Here is a 16303-nt window from a genome sequence, read left to right as displayed (position 1 = left end):
TTTTTTAGCTCAAGAGGAGCAAAACAGTCTCAAGGACTTTGGCTGAGCACACACTGATTTCAGCGTGGTAGGCATCCAGCCTTACTCAATTAACCCTTACTTGACCGCCGAACTTTGGCTCAAGGCAGCGACCTTACAATCTTGATTCTGGGGGTTCATGTGGGGGAGTCCTAATGTGTCCCTACAACCACTATTTATTAACACTACTCTCAATGAATGAGAAAATAGTTTTATACTTATATGGTATAAGTAGAATTAACAATGAAGTAAGAAGAGAAGAAATCAGATTTTCCTGTCAAGATGGCTGAATACGTAAGCTCCAGAAAAAGAACATAACAAAATGAAGACAAGCAATCTACCAGGTGTAGAGTTCAAAACACTGGTTATAAAGATGCTCAATGATCTCAGGGAGAACTTCAACAAGGAAACAGAAAACATAAAAAAGGAACCAGTCAGAAATAATGAATACAATAACTGAAGTGAAGAATACATTAGAGGGAATCAACAGTAGATTACATGAAGCTGAGGTTTGAATCAGCGATTTAGAAAAGAAGAAAGAAGAAAACACCCAAACAGAAGAGCCAAAAGAAAAAAGAATCCAAAAACAAAGAGGACAGTTTAAGAGACCTCTGGGACAATATGAAGCATACTAACAATTGCCAACTTAAGTTTCTGAAAATCTTCCTGTTTCCTAACCCTAAAAATAGACAAAACAGTATTCTAGATCTGAAATGTAAATCCTCTGTGGTTGTTCCCAAAAATACCAATATGTGACAAAAACCCAAGAAAGAGTTTTAATGAAGAACATGAAGACTATTGTGTGGAGACAACTCTACTAGTGCATCTCACTTCACTTTAGTCAGAGGTACTGAAAACGAGGAAGTTCCAAAGGCTAGGAAAACGCTAAGTATCCTTTAGAAGTTCACCACTGATTTTACTTTTTCAGCCCTTTCTGAAAGAAAACCATAAATTGAATAACAATCAGTAAATAATTCAAAGCTCCCTCACTTTATTCCCCAATTCTCTGGTAAGAAGATCAATATCTGTACTATTATTAATTTTGAGAAGACTTTTTTTTTCACTTAAGAAGGATAAGAGTGCAAGAATTAATTCATCACTACTGGAATTTTACTTGAACAGACGCAAAAGAGAAACATCAAATTAGTAGAACAAACAATGTAATTGATTGATTATATATTTTCTTATTTTTTCACATAAAGAATAAGTTGTTAATTTTTCACTAGGAATCAAAACCTAATGAGAAATACATTTGTTTAGAATTTTTATAATTTCTAAAATTATTATGTAAAAAGGGAAATGCATTTTATCAGTTTTTTTAATTACATAAAGGGCTTCATCGTATCTACTAATATGGTATCTGATTTTGCCTGTGGTTGTGGCTATCATTCTGATTTCCAGTAAACAGGTTTGAGGGGACATATCAAAATAATGCTAAATGGGGCAATTTTTCTCATTTCTGCAGACTTTACTTTTAATGCTACACTGTCTCTAAGAGAAAATATTCTTTTAGCAGTGAATAATTTCAAATATCATTAACATAAATAAAATGTTATAAATCAAAATCAACATGTTGGTCAAACACAAGGAAATAGTTTACTTTTGATTACAGGTTTTTAAAAAATTGTTTTCATATCAAGACATAAAAAAAGAAAACCAACAGCATTAACTCAGAAAGAAATAAGCACCTATGCAAAAAGATCTTGAGTCAGGGCTTGAGAGCATTTACACCACAGACAGTAACCCCTAGCATGGTTCATCTTCACCAAAAGATGACGACAGCTCTCAGAGAGGAAAGGCAGTCACACAGGACAAATAGGTCAAGAAATAGTGAGCTTATATGTTCTATGACACAAATGGTAACCGATCATCCAAAAGACAGAGCGTTTGATTTTTTCACAAAGGTGAAAATGAGATTTAACAGATATAGTTTTAATTAGTTGTTAATTTATTTATCAAAATCTTAAGTGATAGCTAACTGAATCCATTATGTCCTCATTTGCTTTGAAAAATACCTGATTATTTTTTCAGCCTGAAACAAAAATTCAAAATAGCATCTTTCCTGAATCCTTCCCTTCCCTTTACATTTTTTTTTTCAAATTGTGTTGAAGAGGAAAGTAACTGTTTGCTCTAAAACCTGCAACTTGTGTACATGGTAGTGACCATTAGCTCCTCTTTATTCAATTCAATCTGTATGCTACAGAGTTTTTGTTGAATTGAAGATAGATTTCTATTTTCATTCACACATCAAAAAAACATATTATTGAGGTTGATTTAAGGAAACCTATAACTGTTAGTATTTGTATTGAAGTAACATATACATACATTTCAAGGTTTATGTTCAGCCCCTTGGCAAAAATAAATAAATAAATAAATAAATAAATAAATAAATAAATAAATAAATATCATTCTAGAAGAAGTGGTTTTGCACATTCTCATAGCAAAAATAAAAAGAAGCAAAGAAGGAAGGGATGGAAAAAGAGAAGCAGAGAAAGAAAGAATATGATCTGCATGTTTTTGATAGAAAACTTGACTTTGGGGTCAGATGTTCAAATATGGCAATTCTGTCATAGAAAGTGCAATCAACATTCCAAAGTAAGAACTGGAGACAGACATGGTCTCAGGGAACAAATGACAATTTATATGCACATCAAAATTTCTGCCTGAGTTTTTTTGCAGGGTTTTTTAACTAACATTCACCACCGGTGAAGCCTAGGTTGTTTAACAATGCTTGATCCATAGTAGGTACTCAAAAATATGTCTTGATTGATAGTGACTGACACCCTTTGAAAAGTCAACATTTTATCTGCATTAATTTTCATATAATCATTTTTGAACTTCTGATGTATGGAAATAAGTAGTGTCCTTGTAAATGATTGGCACTTACCCTATGATAACAACATTTTAAAAGTTAGCTATGGCCTTTCAATGACTTTTGGTAATATAAATTTTTAAGAGAAAAAAATGTACGTTCTCAACTTTAAGATAAAGAAGAATTTGAATGTGAAAACAAACATCATAAACAATATTTTGTTCTAACACAAGGTCAGAAAAGACAGTGCCATAATTAGTTTTTAGTGTTTCATGACAGATCAATTTTTAGTTTTGCTTTTTTAATTTGAAAAAATGATAATCACAAACCTCAGAAACTTCACATTATGATTATCAAGGGTGCTAACTCCCTCTAATATCTAACTTCTGTTAAGTTATGATTTAATTTATTTTAAATCTTGCATAATAATTATGAATATATTTTTAGAGTTTAATCAACTTGCTAAAGTCATTTTTTAATATATTGGCTTTTCCTTTAAACACTTTTACACTTTTTTATCTTACCCCAGAAGGATGGTCAGTGTAATATTTTTATTCACTACTTTAAAATACAGTGTTAGCTATAAATCAAGTAATTTTGCTAATGAGCAATAATGGTTAGTATGAAATTGAAATACACAGGTAATTCCAAAATACTTTTCTTAACTACTGGGGTTTCTTTTTCTTGTCTCACCCTCCAATTTTCCAACCAAGTCTTTAATTAGAAGTGTTGAACATTTTTACATAGTCTTTTTTTGCTTCATTTCTTTTATTTCTTACCACTGACCTCTAGTGGAGGCAAGAAGAGAAATAAAATGATGACCATCAGGAAACCTAGGCATCAGCTGACATCAATTGAAAGCCAACAATATGTGAGGCACCATCCTAGGCCATTTTGAATTTTATAAATCTAGTGATCCTTTTTTTTAACTAATGGAGAGTAACAAGAGATTGTCACCTCATTATTTATCTAAGTAAATACAAAAATTGAAAGCAAAAACTATCTAATTTCAACATCATTTCATGTTTAAAATAGAGTTTTTAAAAAAAAAATAGAAAACTTGTCTAAAAATAACAGTCTTTTAATTATGTTTTTTAAGCTTTACAGAAAATTAAATGTTTTTCTTTATTTTTCTCGTTTGTTTAAAGACTGTACAAATTTTGTCACAGTTTAGTGCTTGTGTATTTGTTCTTGAGAAAACCTGGTTTATGGGGTAAAAAGATGAATAATACACAATCTCTGCCTTTAACAAATTTAGAATCTAGGAGAGAGATAAGAGTAATACACACAAAATAAATGAAAATACCAGTTGTAAACAATAAGAACTGCCAAAAAGAAAGGCAAAATAGGAACAACTAATATGTATTAAGGGCTTAGGGCATGCTAGGTGCTTGCCATGTACCTTAATGGTAGTGTTGATGAAAACATCCAGCCTAAGAGAAAACTTATAGGAGTTTATTTGAGCCAAACTGACGACAATTGCTGGGAAGCAAAATCTCAGCTGACTGGGAAAATGCTTTGCAAAATGGCAGTTTATTTTATACATAAAATCAAAGAAGGAAAGTTACATGAAATCCATCAGTGATAGATTAAGGAAGTGGGAGAAAAAGCAAAGCGGGAAAATTTCTGGGATTGGATAAAAGTAAATTGGAGAGACAGGTACTTCTTTTACATAGGTGGGTGCAGGATAGCTAACAGTTCGCATTTTCCAGCACAAAGAGATGGTAATCAGGAGATAAGCATGATAACCAGGAAATTTGCAGTTTCCAGCTCTGGTCCATAAAAAGGATTAAAGATGTTATTTTAGGTACAGAAAGACAACAGGCCCACCGGAAAAGGCACAGATTAACTTTATGAAAGGAGCTAAAGATGTGACTTCCCCCCATCGACCACTCAGTTTTGAAATTTGTGTATGCTCATACCAGCTTATGTGGTTATTTTCAGTCTCCTGAGCTTTTCCATCCACAGTAGGTACTGTTACTATTTCCACTTCTGATGAGGAAACTAAGGCTGGGAAAATGTATGTAACTTATTCTAAGTGACAGAGTGTGTAAGTGATGAGCTGAGATTCTAACATATGTTTATTTTACACAATGTTCTGTCACTGGAGGAATTCAAGTAGAAGCTAGGGATCTTGGTTTTGGAAGGAATGTTCAAGTAGATGACCCTTAAGAACCCTTCATTTTGTAGGAGGCTATGTTCAACAGGGAGTTGGGAACTCAGAGGAGCTTGACCAAGAAATCAGCTGTGTGTGTGTGTGTGTGTGTGTGTGTGTGTGTGTGTGTGTGTTGTCTATATAAAGGGGAGAGCTACAGCAAGCTTTCATGAATGAGGCTTTTACTGCATAACATGGAAAGAAAAGGGCAGATAATAGATAATAGATAACTTTGTGGAATATTTCCATTTAGAAAACAGGAAGATAAAACAACACTGATGAAGGGAACATAAAAGGAGTAATTAGAGTAACAGGAAAAGAAACAATATTATGGATAAACAACCCACAAAAAAGCATGAGTAATTGTACATGTATGAAAACAGTAGACATCCTTATTAGCCAACTTATGAAAGCTTATATAATTATGTAATTATATAATTCAGCCAAATCAATCTGAATTTCAAATGAAAGTCTAAATTTGTAGAATTATAAAATCAAAAATCAGAATGGTCAGATTCTGTTCTTTTTAAGGTCTGGAGCTTTCAGGAAGAAATTGCCACTGGGAGTTTTAAATCCTGTTTTCTTGTTTCCATTTTTCACATGAAATTCCTAAACTGGCATGACAAAAGCAACCTGTCCTTTGAATTTGATTGTCTTTTTTCTGCTGTTTATTTGAGGCTGAACAAATATGTCTGACTACTTCTGAAGCATATGCGTCCTCCTGAATATCTTTACAACCCATACTTAAATTTTAAATCTGTCAGCCTATCTAATTTCCCTGAGCTATATGCTTTTGCTCATGAATGTGAATCACTAGAACTCTGGAAATATTTATCCAGTTTCTCCAAGTATAAAATATAGAGCGTGAGGGTTTATTTGGCTCCCAGTGGTATGAAAAATTAATGAAAGCCCCCAAATAAAAGCAAAAAAAATGTTATAATGTCAGTAAAGAGTTTGAGTTCAACATCCCCATATTAAAAGGGCAAAATTTCTATGAGCCTCTTCTTGGTAAATCTAAATGTTGCTTAAAAAGAATTGTCAGAACTATATAGCAAAGGGACCCAGGGTTCTGAATGTTTACTCAAGGCCTTTAATGCTAACTGATTACCATCTCTGAATCATGAAAGGATGGAAACTCAGATACTATAATGCCATTTTGAGGGAAGAGAAATCAGAAAGTTGTGGTTTTTCTTAAGATAATACCATTACCTGATTATTTTTCAATATGCTGAGTTGCCGGAAAAGTCATGACGTATTTTTTCTGTTTTTCATTGCAAAAATGCGTCATGACATTTCCGACAACCCAATATATAACAGTGATGCCTTGTTGATCTAAAACCATTGAGGAAAGTGATGCTGAACCAATGCAGAGTATCTGGCCAACTGAAGCTTTCTCTTTTAGGCAAGGTATTATTGGACTCATACTTGCTAGAAATCCTTTTTTAAAGGCCCCATTAATGCCCTGCCTCATTAAACAGAAAATACTGCTCTTCGTTTCATCCTTTCTTGATGTTTTGGACACTCATATGAGCATCAGTTTTGTGATGCACAGTTTGCAGTGTGGAGATGCCTCCAGGAGCTACTGGGGATGCAGAGCTATCTCCTGTGGTTGAGTGGCTTTGATATTTCTTCTGATTCCACAGTCAGCCTTGATGGTGTCTGCTGCTCGATCTCTGTCTTTTCTGTTTCCTATTATTTTTACTCCTGAGTACAGAATTCGGAAGCAACTGTACAAAGGCCAACTGAGGCTTTGTGAGGAATAAAGTAAATTGCTTTTTACTAAATAACAGCTTACCACCAAAGATATGTTTGGTTTATTTCGAAGATCAAGTTTGTGTTGCAAAGAAATAGAGTTACTAGAAGTCCAAAGTTCAAAAAGCAAGCAGCCATCCTAATTTTTCTTTTTCATAACTTAGCTTCTCTATCACCACTTTTGTCATTGAAACACACCAAACAGTTGCAAGACACCAGGTCACAACACACCAAAGTTATGCCATATGGTTGTGTAAGTGGAATGATCTTTTAGGAATTGACTACATTTTTACAGAGCACCTAGTGTACACTGAGGTGATAAATATTTTAGTGTGTGAGGCTTTTGCAAGCGAAGATTGAGTCCTACCTTTAGATCTCCAGCATAAGATATACAAGGGATGTGTAATAAGTGTATGTGGAAAACAATAAGTGATAGAAATACAATGCTCATTTTGCCCAAGAGAAAACTAGACAGAAAAAAATAAAGTGATTTGCCCAAGTTTACATAGTTCGTGAGTGGCAGAGCCATGATATTAATATTAACCCAGGTCCTTTAATTCCAAATCATTTCCTTTCCCCATTATACCATCCAGTCTGTGAAATTAACCTGTATTTATTAAAATCTATGTATTATTTATTGTACAAGCTATGCTGCTATAACAAAATAACCAAAAGTAGAGTAGTTTAAAGAACATGTAAACTATTTCTCTCACGTAATTCGTGAGTAAGTGGTCCTAAATCCTTGGAGTAACCTGCACTCCTCAGTATGCTGCATTCATAGAGGCTGCTCCAATCAGGGCACCTCTCAGCCAACAGGACAAAAGAACGAATCCAGGGAAGTGCAACTGAATTTCTTTCAAGGGACCTGCCCCAGAAGCTATCTGCTCACAACTTAGTGGCCATAATTTACCCATATCACACACACTAAGCTAGGACCATGTGCCCAGCTAAAATGTAGGTATTGTATTCTCAAAAAGGAGAAAATGACTACGGTTGGATAACTAGCAGTCTATGGCCTAGGCTGTGAACTACATACAGTTGGTAACTGGCTAGGCTTCTCCTTATTGCTTATCCTTTTGATTTTTCACCCTGCATTTGTAACTGCAAGGGTAGAAGAAATTAAACTGAAATCAACCCATTTGCGCAGGACTAGCAGTTCTGACTAAAAGAAGTTTTGAGGGGTTGTCTGAAAGGTATTTTGGCACTGTCTTTCATTTCTGTGTATAATTAAAAGCAGGGGCAAGTTTAGCATGGTGAACTGAGCACATGCATTTATCTTCCTGCCTCCCCAAATCCCTTGGAAATGCAGTCCTGCATTTCCCAGTCCTGGAAAACAGAGAATGTTGCCATAGCTAACCAAAAATGTTAAAGGATGCATGGACTATAGAGAGCAGATAAGATTGGATTAAAACCAGAGCAGACAAAATCCCAACAACAGCAAATACTTAAGAAGCCACCTCAGAGATGAGAGCCAGTCTTACCAAGACCGGCAACCATGGCCACCAGGAAGAGACAAAGAAGGAATCATCAGGGCATTAAGCATTGTCTTCTGGATAACTGGGCCGGGTATGGTATTTGTCTCCAAGATAAAACATTGAAAACTGCTCTCCAAAAAAAGAAGGTAATGACTGAGGGCTAGAGTTTAGGTGTTTGGCCCAGAAAGAATACTACAGTCAGCACAAAAAAAGAAAATAAAGGTGACTCCAACCAAGAGTACATAGCAATGGAGTAAAGCCTTTATTTGTTTGTTTGTTTGTTTATTTGTTTGGCAATGGTGGGGTCCCTGACTGATTAACTGCTCTGCTCCCATATACCATAAAAAAAAACTTCTTTTACTGACTCATTTGCCCACTTACCCAGGGCTGACAAATGAATCTTTTCATTCAGGAGTAAGGCCTCAGCAAAATTGTTGCTTGAGTAAAACCACACCAACAATCTATAATCAAACTTAGTCTTTCATTTACAAATATAAGTGGATAACTAATGACCACAAGACATTCGAGAAATACCAACACGATGGATATAATGTTTTAAAAAGTAATAACTGGATAAAGTTTTCAAGTGATCATGTTGCATTTCACCCTATCCCCAGGCTAAGCTAAGAGGCATAGTACCCCAGGGAAGAGTAAAGGTGTCACCTAAGAAAGCCCAGAATGAGGCGGGAAGGAGGTTGCATTGGGTAGAGTTCCCATAAGTTAAGAAGGGGTTTGGGGAAACCCTTCAAGAAAAAAGAAGGAGATATAGGTAGAAAGACAATACCTTTCTCTCACCTCACTTCCCATCCAACCAGCTTTTATAACATTCCAGGTGATAAGCAGCACCACACCTGGCAAATAGAAGTATGGGAAAGAATTCTAATTTTCCAAAGTAAATAAGAATGCCAGAGAAAATATTAAAAGAAGTGGCTTCTTTGTTTGCAGAGACCTATCTAAAGAGTTAACATCTTCATTGGTTGATTGGCCTCCTGAGGTCTGTGTTAATGGCTTTGGTAGTTCTCCTCTAAGGCACCCACTCCCATCACTTCACCAAAGTAACTCTTGCAAAAGTCACTAACAAACTCTAAGTAACTAAAGGCCATAGATATTCTTTCCAGTCTTCATCTGCTTTTAACTCTCAGTATCATTTGATACCATGACCACTCCCTTGCTTCTTAAAGTCCTCTCTTGTTTGATTTCCATCATACCAGATAACTCTCACTTTACCCGCTTCTCTTCTGTCTCATGTGTAATTTTATCCATTTCATAGCCAGGGTCTGGGCAGAAAACACATGGTACAATCAGAGTTAACCAAAGACTTTTTACAGGTGGGGCTGGGTTAAGGTAAGGTACACAGGAACCAATCAGCAGGAAGCCATTACTGCCTCTATGTTTGAAGGGGCATGAGAATAGAATGCTGTTACCCATGCCTAGACACACACACACACACACACACACACACACACACACACACAGCTCTGTTAGTTCAATGAATAAAAAATCTAACATAAAATATAGACATAAAATTTTACTCAATGTGGACATATATTACTAGAACTAGAGTGATGTAATATCATGGAAATATCTCAAAGCTGAAAGCGGGAGAATGAGGCTCCAAATACAATTCTCCCCCTAATTAGCTGTGTGATTTTCGGCATGTGACTTTTCTGGAACTCACCGTCTTCAACTGTAAAATGGAAACAAGGCTGAAAAGGATTTTTGCTTGACTTATTCATTGATATAGCCCAGTACCCAGAAGAATGTTTTGTGTATATATAGGTAATCAATAAATATGTCTGAATGAATGAATTTCAAAATAGTTACTCTCCAATTCTAATAGTTTGTAATTCTGATCCCTGGAATCCATATAATCACTTCATGGTATTTTATTACCAAATATTATCTACCTCTGGCAGCAGAAATAGCTAAACCTACTTATTGGCTCCTATAATCTCAAAATACAAAGGTGTAAGTCCCTAAACAACTGAGAGAGAAAAGATTTTCACCATAAATGGATCAAATGACCAAAGTCTTTAGTGGGTGTTTTTTATTTATTAAACAATAACAAAAAGAATCTTTGAGTAGAGGGAACAATTACCCACATCACATCTTGCCATGCATATAACCTCAGCAGTGTAATCTTTTGGTCAAGGCAGAGAGAATGTGCTATAAATATCATTTTCCCTATCTAGGGCAGACAGACTAACAGACCACAACATCATTTCACAGCTTGCTGCTGCTACGGGCTTTTTTCTAAGACAAATGCTACAGTGGCCCATTTTTGCCTCAGCTTTACAAAATTACAAATAGCTTTGACAAGTGTGGCATCTTCCCATCCATCCTTACTCATAGATGACACTATGATAGGACACTTGCACAAGGAGACAGAATCATTATATATCAGCCAAGGCAGCAAGTGTCCCCCCACACACACACACACCAGGGACAGCCACCAGAGCTTTGGAAGGGCTGAGGACATCTTTTGCTTGCAGGATCTGAAAGTTTCCCCAATCTAACTCATGCCTCAGCCATCACAGCTGGGGCTATTGGCCAAGGTTGTTCAACACCTTTGTTGAACTTTGCTCTGGAAGCTGCCCACAGTCAGCTGAAATTGTCTTGGTCACTTTATTTCCAATCTTCTGCTTGGCATGGAAAGTGTAGTTGGAAAGGGCAGTCTGTGAATCAAGCAGACTTGGTTCTGATGCTTACAAAGCCATGTGACTTTGGGCAAAGTCTACACAATAGGTGTGTGACATCCAGCTTGCAAAGACTGAAGCAAGAATTTTTCTACACCTGTTTTGCTGTAGGAAAATCACTGTTTTGTTGTTTTTCACCCCTGAGTAATAAGTACAGATGTCACTGCCTCTTGCTCTACCCTGAACCCCACCCTAGCTGTAGTGGACTTTTACTTTATATTTTATTCATTTTTGTGTAGTTGAGATTCTTAACGATTATTTTTATCCTTTTCCAGAGATAAAATTATATGACATACTGAATGTCCTTTTTAAAATATGTATTCTAATATGCCCCTGTAGGAGCGCTGAGATTCCCTGCTCTAGTTTTTCAACTGGAAATCAAAAAGCTTTATTATTAGGTATGCACATGGGCTTACTAATTAAAAATCATTGAGTATGACCACTGACTGTTGAAGAAATCTGTGACTGTAAGACATACTCCTACACAAACGAATTCTCAGAGAACCAATAGATACCTTTTTCAGACAATTTATGGCATGAGAAGGCTTTTGTGTTTAGCAAGTGTAGTAATTGTATGAACTCCACTTCCGTGTGCTTTCGAGTGAGAGGATACCTATCCATCACCCCTGCCTGGGCCCTGCCTTGGGGATAGGAGTTGGTAATGGGCTGTAGCTCAGAGATAGAGTGTTGATAACTTCATAATAAAGAAAGCTGAAAATATCGTGGTTTGCTTGTTTAAATGTCCATGGCCTCCAAACAGCTGTATCAAAACAGCTATATCAGAAAAGCTCAATCAAAATGTCCAGTACCCTTCTATACAGTACATGTAGAGCACAGCACATACGTTTGAGCACATAGTAGGTGCACAGTAAATGGTGGGTATCACTATCATTTTCTTTCACTGCTACCATTCTAGAGACTTGTACTGGCAACGAATTCAGCAGACATTTGCTAAGCACCTGCCGCACCCAGGTACTGCCTCCATACGTGCAGGAGCAGAGAAGGGCAGAGCTGTCTCCAGCAGCAGGCTTTCCTTGTTTCCCTGGAACCTCCCCACCAGCTAACCCAGCAACAAGGAAACACTGCCAAGGCTGGCACAGAGGATGCAAGAACTGGCCTGGAAGGTTTTGTTTAAGCTCCAACTCATTTGTTATTGTGTTTATTCATGCTCACAGCTGCTGCTATAGTATGCATTATTTTTAGGAGCTGAAAATTACAAGGAGAAAGAAAAGGTGCTTTTTCCCACTAAATTTTCAACATTTGAAGAACAGCCAAATTTTAAAATTCTGGGGGACATTTCGAGAAAATGGTAAAGACTGAAAAGATAGCTTTGTGCTTCTGGTGAATTTGTTAAATAATTTTGAAAAAAATTGAAAACTGCACTGAATTGACCTGGAGGGAAATTAAGTGCTAAAACATCCAGGGTATCTGATGCTTCCAAAATTCCTGCAGGGCCAAAGTACTTGGTTCTTAGTATGGATGAAATTTTATGTTTATGACAATGATCCACGTCTGTTCAGGTATCTATTTGTTTTATGATTTGATCTTTTTTATTAGTTGCAGGCATATAAACAATGTAATAGTTAGACATTTCACCCCTCGCAAAGTGATAACCCTCCTCCCCTAATCTATTGCCCCTCTGACATTGTGTATATCTTTTACAATTCCATTGACTCTATTCCCTATGCTGTATTCCACATCCTGTGACTACATATATATTAAATTATAGTTAACATTCATTATTATTCAGCTTCAGCTTCAGGTGTACAGTGCAGTGGTCAAACCTCCTCCGTCCATGAAGTGGTCTCCCTAATAAGACAAGTGTCCATCAGACACCCTACAAAATCTTTATAACATTATTGATTATATTCCCCAAACTGTCTTTCATATCTCAGTGGTGCTTATTAAAGATGAGACATGTTTTTCATTATACATGGGGACCTGGTTTGTAGTGGAGAACACAAACTTGCCTTCAGACTAAATAAAATCCTCTCTAAATCCAGACTTTGAATGTGCCTTGAAACATGGAAAATTCAGAATATCCCTATAAAGTAGAGGCCAGGGAAAATTATGAAATCACAATCTGTATTTGAGTATTGTAGTCTGATTATTTGTAGTATTTTTTAGAATTTTTGAAACTGGGGAAGACTTGGTAGAGTATCAACATATAAAGGAGACCTCAAGGAAAGCCAAAACCCATGGAGTCCAGATTTCAGAGAACACAGGGGTAGTGATAAACTGTGCAGAATTGGGGAAAAGTTAGAGTTTGGAGGAGGACGAAGGATGGATCTAGGTTTTGCAGGGCATAAAGTTCATATAATTGAGGGTAGGGGAGTCCTTTTTAAAAGAAAAAGAATTAAAAATTACAAATACAATATTAGGTTCTGGGCTTTGGAAGGGGCACATGCAAGGGAGGGGCCCTGAAGCTTACGCTTCCTTAGCTAGTAAATCTACCACAAATTAAAGACAGAGAGAAAAAGATTCAAAGACCAAAATTCCAGAATTGTAAATTTTGATCTCATCTCTCCCATACTTTGTAACTGGGCAAGTTATTTATTCTCACTGCACTTCCATTTCTTATCTGGCAAATGGTGCTTGTGATATATGAAACAATGAAAAAGAGAAAGGACTTAAAATTATCATGAAAATGATTTGATCAATAAAGATAATTGGACTAATGACATACTTTGTCCTCTACAATTTTATTTGCATTATTATATAATTTATACATCTCTACTTTTATTGAGTAAATTATTTATTTACTCAGCCAACATTTCTTAAGCTCCTACCATGTGTCAGCTATTATGCTAAGTGCTGGGAATACTGAAGTGAACCTGACAGGTAAGGTCCTTGTGTGGCTTCATTTCAGTTTAGAGTAAGAGATGATAAATGAGTAAGAAACAACCACTGCAAAATGCACTAATTTCCACTAGTAACACTGCCTATGAAAAAAAAAAACAAGAAATAGAGTAAGAAGGAATTTATTTGTTAAATTAACTTCTGTGATATCCTCATTGTAAGACATGCAAAGGTGAAGGAAAAAATCGTGACCCTCAGGATGCTTATCTAGTAGAACAAATAAGACAAATACTACAATTCTAGGAAGGCCAGAAGAGGCAAGTATTCTAAGAGAAATAGAAGAAAAGGTGTAGGGTGTTCAAGATCTTTGTACAAAAACTGTATAAATATACATCAGCATTATTTTTTTATTAATTGTGACTTAGTTACAGCAGTTTGCTATTCAAATTGCAGTTTACCAACATGTTGAAACTGTTTCCACTGTCAAAACTCTTTTGCATTGCAAAATAGCTTTATTGTTGTTTATTTTTGAGAGCATCTTAAAGGTTTGAACTGCAAAGACATTTGCCTGTAAGCCAAAATAATTTGAAGATTAGGTGGACATGATATTTTAAATTGTATTAAAACATATTGGAGGGGCCGGCCAAGTGGCTCAGTTAGTTAAAGGCTTGCTCAAGAGTGCGAGCTCTGAGCAACAGGGGTTCGATTCCCGGCCCGAGCTGAGCTACCACTGAGCTGCCAACAGGTGGCAGGATGGCTCAGCTAAAAAAAAATTAAAATAAAAATTAAATAAATAAAACATATTGGAGGCACATAAAATTGTTTTTCTCCTCATAACAGAAGGTCCTTTTCATGACCCACCATCCACAATTTTAATAAATCTTTTTTTTCTATTGACTATTCTTTAAAATAGAAGACATAAATCTAATACGAGAGCCTTCATCCAAAAGTGGGAGTTTCTAAATTTGGGACATCACCCCTTTTTCATATAGAGTATAAAAAAAGAATCCACGAATCAAGTGATTTGGAGGTTTGATCATTCCTTCTTTCTTTCTTTCTTTCTTGATTGTTGATGTTGCTCTTTTTTCTATGTTGCTGTTATTTTTTGTTTATTTGTTTTTATGACTTAAGAACACAGACAAAAACATTATCATGTCGTTCCTCTCCAAATTATGACTGCTACTCTAAGCTATATTTCAATTCCAGGAGGAGATCCAGGAACGAAAGAAAAAAAGGAAAGGAGAGGAAAGGGGAGGGGAGGGGAGGGAAGGGAAAGGAAGGGAAGGGAAGGGAAGGGAACCAGTTAACATGAGATTAGGAAACAACCAGAGCTGACCTCAGCAGTAGAACAATAATACCCAGAGACTCATGGTGTGCACAGAGCTCATGGGTGGCGTGAGACCTCATGGTCTTTCAACTGTTGTTGAGAGACAATCTTGTAAGTCTATCACTATCCAAGGAAATCCTGCATCATGGACATTGAGTGCTTGCTCTTTAAGAAACTGGAGGGTTCTTGGTCCAACAGTGGGGCAGGGAGATATCACTACATAAATATGGAGGGAAAGACTGGAACTGATGGCCAGAAATTTAGAAACTACCTCAGAGACTCCCACTTGTTCTTCAACTAAGAAGGTGAAGTTTCTTTAAATCAGCACTCTTCACCATAACAGAGTTCATAGGTTTGCCAAAGAGGTACTCTCTTCTTCTGCATGAAGTAAAATTCTAACCCTCATAATTGCTTCTCTAGATTAATCAACAAAGACAGAATACACTCTCATGAAAGAAAATGGCAAAAATGCCTTTTGTTCTCAAGAGAAAAGAAAAGAATTGAGGTTAGAGTTCCACTTTAAATATCTTTTCTTGCATTCACAGAGAATCATTTGCAAGGGAATTTCTAGGAGCATGGAACACAAGATTCCATGTATTGTGCTCAAGAAAAATCCAACATTAAGTTATCCTTCTACTAGTCCAGGTCACAGTCATGCTAATGGCTTCACTCCTAAGCCCCCAACCCAATGGGCCCCCCATACATACAGCCTGTCCCACTTTCCCCTCTGAGTGTCAACTCTGATTCTGGTGCCCAGGGCCCTCTTTAGCCTACCCCTGCTCTAGTCACCTTCCTTCCCCAAACTTCAGCCCTAGACTGACTGGCTGAATCTCCAGGATTATTGGCCCCAGAATCCCTATTCATACTCTCTGCCTGTTTCTGGGGACATCCAGGTAATTCATCTTGAGTTCTTTGTTGACTGTTTACCAGGACTCTGACCTCTGTTGCAGTCGCCACTGGGTACAATTTCAAGTTCTAGTCCATCTAACTTCTGTTGACTCCCAAGACAAAGCACCTGTCAATAAGCTCTAACCTTTCCCTCATCTTTTTCCTGAAAAGAAAGTATCATGAGCATCCTGGGAAACCTAAGGCTCTTGGGTATTAACAATCCAAATTACCCTATTACCCCATGTATAAGACGCACCCTTTTAAAAAAATTTTGGCGTCTAAAAACTGGGTGCGTCTTATACAGTGGTTGTAGATTTTTTTACTTGCATTTCCCGCTTTTTCGCACTTGTTGTCTTTGTGCTCATTGTTTCGCACTTGTTA

This window comes from Hipposideros armiger, unplaced genomic scaffold, assembly GCF_001890085.2.
Source record: "Hipposideros armiger isolate ML-2016 unplaced genomic scaffold, ASM189008v1 scaffold_180, whole genome shotgun sequence".
NCBI classification, from domain to species: Eukaryota; Metazoa; Chordata; class Mammalia; order Chiroptera; family Hipposideridae; genus Hipposideros; species Hipposideros armiger.
Note: the sequence above shows the minus strand (reverse complement) of the source record.